Raw genomic sequence first — 6852 nt, forward strand, 5'->3', positions numbered from 1 at the left:
CATATGGATGACATATGGGCCATTGGTCAACATGGTTGTTGCGTATGGTGTCCATGGTTGACATATGGAGGACATATGGGCCATTGGTCAACATATATCATTTGTGCCGGTTGTGTATTAAAATTTAAAATTTTCAAATACTTAATTTTGTAGGAAATATTAAATTTTTAAATAATTTTATTAATAACTTAGGGTCCCCGATTAATCCCTGCTGAGTCTGATTAATCACTTATCGCCAGTCGACCGCCTAGCTACCGACGAGCGATTTTTACATCCTTGATTAATTAAAATAGAAATTGATTTTTCTTTTAAATACGAGTTTTTACAAGACTACCCTTACTAATTAAATACGAGTCATTGTATGTATTAGGGTAATTTGGTCATTTTGTAATGGAACATCTTCTAGGCGCCATAATGTTTTCCGATGAAACACGTTGTTTCAGTTTTTCACTCTAAAATTCAGTCACTTTGAAACATCCGCAACTTAAAAATTCCGACAGACAAAAACCCTAAAATCAATTTCGCAGAATTGTTATCTTAGTGAATGTTTATTATTATGGAAGTCAGTACTTCATCTAAGATTCAATCAAGAAATCAAACGAAATCGCTATCAGACATGCCATTTGAAGTGATAGAGAAAATAATAGTCGACTTGGCAAAAATTTCAGCAGTCGAGGCTTTTAGGATGAAGAGTGTGTAAGTTTTTCCTTTGATCATTCTATCTCACAAGTGTATTTGAGTTGTGTTTACATTATCGAGCGAAGATTGTGTTTCGTTTGCAGTTGCAGATTTTTCAACGAGGCAGGAAAAACGGATGAAGTATATAAACATATGGAGTTAGATGGATTACGATTTCGTGTTTGCTCTGACTAAAAACATACAGTTGTCAATAAATGCATAGAGATGAGAAACCCAAATATTCTATTCAGGAATGGATTGGTACGTTGTTGTATATATATGCATAGTAGTAATTAATCTGTTACTTGTTTTGCATAACTTTAACTAGAAATTATGTGTTTAATGTTTTTTTCAGATGAAGTTATTTTTCTTAGAAGCTGAACATGAAGGGAAAACGATGCTTGAAGAAGCATCTGCATTGGGACATTTGGATTCAACATTTGTCCTGGGAATGATGCTGATGGCTAAAGGGAGACATAGGAAGCACGAAGCTTTGGACATGTTGAACAATGCTTACCGAAGAGAAAAAGGTAAGTGGAATCTTAGAGCAACTTGTTCTAAGGTTCATCTCCACTTAAATAGGGAGGGGAGGAAACATGTACACTTCCATGGCTTCCATAGATCTTGTGCATTGCATAAGTTTGTAGGTAGTGTGTCAGACGCTTTTGTGAATGGATACAAATGGGTGTTTATGTGTGACATTTGTTTATGGGATGCTTGTTTCGTTAGGTTTTCTAGGGAGTTTGGTATAATTTATGAATAGTTTGTTGATATGTGCTTTCATATTATGACAATTAAATCTATGTAGATTCTTTTGGTTTAATATAAGGTACTAAAAGAGTTAAAGTTTGGAATGATGTTTAAATAATGTTTGAAATTTGAATAATGTATTTTGGACTTTTAATATTAGTGTTTATATTGTATTGTGATTATAGTTGTATGTAGCAAATGTTTGTTCTTTCCTAGTATTAAATACATATAAAATACATTTGTAAAGGCATAAACAAACATGTATTTTATTTTGGACTTGGTAATTTGATTTAATATCAACTAGTGGAGTACCCAGGCTTTTCATAGGGTAAAATTGTAAAGGAATAAAAGTGGCAACAAAAGAAAAGTATTGTGTCTAAAATCTAATGTAAATAAGTTTACTATTAAAATCTTTTTCCACTTTTAATATGTATATTAGTACATGAATATATACTAGTAATTTGGTGAAATGTTAATATAAATGTATTACATTATGGATTATGATATATATGTTATTTTTGTCTTTTTCATTTTAACAATCAAAAGTCCAATATTACCTACCTATAGAAAGGCTATAATATTTAAATATGTATTTTGACACAAATACCCTTAGTATTCACATATTTGGAATGATTTCAGGGGCAATTTGGTCTTTTTGCACTCTAAATTGTTAAGGCGCCATCATACATCTGACGTCACGCCGGCGTTCCAGTTCTTCAACCATTCATAACATCAACTTTTCCGGAGGGCCTCATCAATGTGATGAAGGTATGTATATATGGTATATATGTTAATTAAATTATATATATAGTTAATTAAGGCATGTTTGTAGTTTGGGGTTAGTATTTAGTTGTGTTGTGTTGTATAATATTTACTGTTTTATTGAAAAGGGTACATTGGATTAATTTATGGATATTTTAATGTGTAGGTTTACAATTACTTGATGCCTATTTTGGCTAGGCAGTTCCGGATGATGGGGAGTACACGGGTGTTGTTGATAGTGCCAAAGAGTTTTTGCGGGCTATTGATGTTGTTCATAGACTTACAACGAATAACATCACATTCCAATGTCAAGACCCACGTCATTCTGTTAAAGGTGCATTGGCAATAGGCCATGAAGATGATGAGGATCGACAAAGATATTGCATGGTTTGTCGTTGGTATGTAGAGTATGGTAGGTTTGTATATTTCTTAAAAATATTAATGCTTGAGAATAGAATGGACATTGAATATTAGTGTTCTTATTGTATTGTATATGAAGTTGTATAGTACTACTATAATTTTATTTTGGTTCTGTTAAAAGGGCATTTTAGTCATTTTTGCTTGCTATGTTGTTTGAGTAGGATGAAGTATTTGTAAAACCCATGTTATTTTTGTGATGAAGTATAGTTAATGTAATTAAAAATAAGTTTGTAATGAATTCGTTATTAAGGAAAATAATCTACATAGATTATATATACTTTAACATGCCCGGTTAATGTAATTAAAAATAACTTTGTAATGAATTCGTTGTTAATTATCATACATACTTATAAAGCTAACATTTTTTCTTGAATATCATGCATTTGAAACCCCCTTTTTTAACTTTCTCAAACCACATTCATTTGAAACTCCCTTTTTTAACTAATGCAACTCAAAAGTTTTCTTAATTATGATTTAACACTCAAAAGTTTTATAACTTATATTATGTTTAATTAGCATTTAGTGAAAAGTTTACTATAAAAAGGCCAATCTTTTGTGTCTTTTGTGTTATATAAAATCTTACATGTAAGAAGGATTTGAAGATATTGTGATTCAAAAGTTTTCAGATAGTTGAAGCATTCACGATTCAAATATGATTATTTGAAGAAATGAGTTATGTCGCATCGTTGGTAATTGTAATATGATTTTTTCTTTCAACCAAAACAAATGAAGCTTTTCTATTCTTTCTTTATATTCAGTTTCTCATTTAATCTTTATATGTGATTTGTGTGTATTACTCAATCTTGAATGTGACTCTGCAAACATCAATGTTTTGCTTGGAATATCTTTCTGATTCTTCTTTTTAAGAAAAATATTTTGATTGCAGGTTAGTGAAGAATTGTCATCAAGTTTCTATGGTTGAATGATGTTAAATGAAGAAAGAAGATTCATAAAATGGATATAGGTTTTTTTGTTTGAGCAAAGTTGACGAATGTTAGTTTTTTCTTTTAATTTAAATGTATGTTTATGTAACATTTTTATTTATATATTCAACCACCCAATGCTCTTATTTATTTGATTGTACTTTTTCTATTTTGATTATGTTTATTTTCTATTATTTTTTTGTTGGGTTATCCTACATAACATATTTAAAAGACAATATTTAAAAGATAACATAATTTTGAACATTTGATATGTAATTATGATAGACTTATCATGATATGTTCTTCATATGAAAGTAATTTATCCATATTACTACGACAAGAATTACATATGACATTTACGAATATATATATATATATATATATATATATATATATATATATATATATATATATTATATGTGATTTGTTTAACATGTATATGCAGCTATGTATGTTATAAAATTATAATTAAATATCTTTATGTTTAATAATTGAAGGGATTAAAATGATGCATCAAAACCAATTATTTAGACGAATATAATAATAATAATAATAATAATAATAATAAATATACATTTCCAAGTACCACATTCATTTGAAACTCACACTACAACTCAAAAGTTTTCTAATTTATGTATATTTATTAGTTACAACTCAAGAGTTTTTAACTTATGATTATTAATTAGTAATCACTAATAACTTTTTATTTTCCTTTCTTTTATAAGGTTGTAAAGTTTTGCTCATTAAAAACATTAATGTATTTGAAGAGATTTATGATTTAATTATGAAGAGTTAATATAAATGTTATAATAGATGTTTTAGTGTTTTTATGTTATTAAAAGTTATAGTGTTTATTTTTCATATTTTATATTATTCGTTGTATATATATATATATTTTAATACAAATGTTATAATAGATGTTTTTCTATTTTTATGTTACTAAAAGTTGCAGTTCATATTTTTGTTCATACGTTTTGTTACACGTTATATTATCATTCATTTGATATATAATTTACACAATTTTAAACGATTTATAAAATTATCAAATAATTGTATATATCACAATGACTTAAAAAGTAAACTATAATGTTTAATAAAACTAATATGTTAACTATATGTTTGCTTTACTACTAACATTTTGTTTCAAAGTAGAAATATTAAATAATAATTTGGTAAAAGTTATTATTTTAACTATATAATTCTATTCTCGCACAACGCGCGGGGATTCGCCTAGTTCATTATAATACTATGTTTTCAATAAATTATACACAACTTGATTAGCACAAGTGGCTTAACCGCACCCTATTCTAGCATAAGCTTATGTTCGAGTCTGCTTGCCAGCAATATCTATTCATTTTTACATTTTTTGGCCATTAGTTTATGCCACATATTACCAATTCAAAAACATTTCATTCAAACCATATATTACAAACTCCAATGATCATAATAATAATTCATCCATAGTATAACAAAATTAATTAAGCATACAACATCCCAATAAATGCCGTCACAATTTAGCTACGCATTTTGTTCCATAGCAAAACAAGCAAACGAAATCATATTCCATAGCAGAATTTCCTAGCAAATACCTACGAATGGTACTTCCATAGCAATTCAACTATGGAATTGGTTTCCATCACAAACTCTGTTGCATATTAACCACGATGATGAATTTCATAGCAGCAGTACAACGGAAAGTGATTTGGTAACAAATATCGTTGGAAAATTGCTACGAATTTTTGTTCCATAGAACTATCAGTAGCATAATACCACCGGATATGGAGTCGGTAGCATTTTCCCTAGCAACTCCCACTCTCGCTACCAGAAATAAAATCCGTAGACAATGTGGTAACAACATTGTTATGAACGACATTCCATAGCACGATCAATTGCAGATTAACAACGAAAATACGTTCCATAGCAATCTTCCCTAGCAAAATCGCGTTTTTCTTGTAGTGATTTAACCATATTTTATATAGTCTCCATATTCAGTATCAACAGATTTTATACGTATTAGAACGTTTGCAATATCATTTGTCATAAAAATTTCTCATTTATTATATACGAAAGGGTTTTATTATACATTTTAAGTCTCATAAATCAAGAATATTACCAAAACATATCCAAAATTAACCAAATTTTTATTTATTACTTAAACTTATTTGGAGTCCATGTAAAACTTTTAGGATTTGTGGATGCGCTTAACTATTTATTACAATTAATATCTTAAGGGAAGTGATACAATTTTATTTAATAGTAAAAAGTCATGAAAATTATTAGATTTTTTCCATACACATTATTTCCATTATATGGTTTGTGTAAAATTTAAAAGATTTTTGGAATTGTGGAACTCAAGTTTTATGAATGTATCATGATTAATAACACATAAATCAAAATAACTATCAAACAGTAGCCAAATTTTTCAAAATTTGTTTTTATGACTTAACAAAATAGATGGTCCTCCATTTAAAATATGAGAATTTATGGAGGTGTATTAGATTTATTTTCATTTTTACTTTAATTAATCAATAAAAATATGATTAACTATCAAATCAGTGCTAAAAAATCCTGAAAATTTTATTACGATCATATCTTACCCAATTTGTGATGTTTGTAAAATTTCACGTTATTTGGATGAGTATAACCTGGTTTTCAATTTTTATAATGATTAAAGGAACAAAAATCGAAATAAATATCAAACAGTTTCCACAAATTGTTAAAATTTATTTTATGGTTCTAATAGTAATCAAGAACTTTGGGGCACATTTTCATGATTTGTAGATGAGTCTAGATATTTTTCCATCATTTAAACCCTTGAATGATCATTAAATCATGGAAAATTAGCAAATAGTCACGGAAAATTCTCAAAAGTTTTCTGTAACTATTATATAATGACTTGAAGTGAAGAAAATATTAAATGTTATTTTTAAATGGCATAACCTAATCTTATAATTTATTTGTGTTTATAACAAGAAAATCATAGTAAATAGTAAATAGTACTAAAAATAGTTTAAACTTCATGGAGGGTGTTTAATAACATGAAAATCGTAATAAATAGCAATGAACTTTGAACATCAAGAATTCAAGCTAGAAGTTCACCACATGCATCGTGGTTTGAAGACCTTGCATGGGTTTTGATGTGTTTAAAAATGTTGTCTTAAACGAAAACTCGAAGTGCATGTGGGTGATGTTCACCATAACTTGTAGATAAGCTCATTTCATTATTTTGACATAGGTTGGGTCATTGATCTTCACCATCTTGTAACATGCAAGATGTTTTTGGTGAATATCTACCTCCATCATCATTAAATCCGAAATG

The sequence above is a fragment of the Lactuca virosa genome, chromosome 4 (assembly GCF_052849685.1).
Source record: "Lactuca virosa cultivar CGN04683 chromosome 4, Lactuca_virosa_CGN04683_v6, whole genome shotgun sequence".
Taxonomy (NCBI): domain Eukaryota; kingdom Viridiplantae; phylum Streptophyta; class Magnoliopsida; order Asterales; family Asteraceae; genus Lactuca; species Lactuca virosa.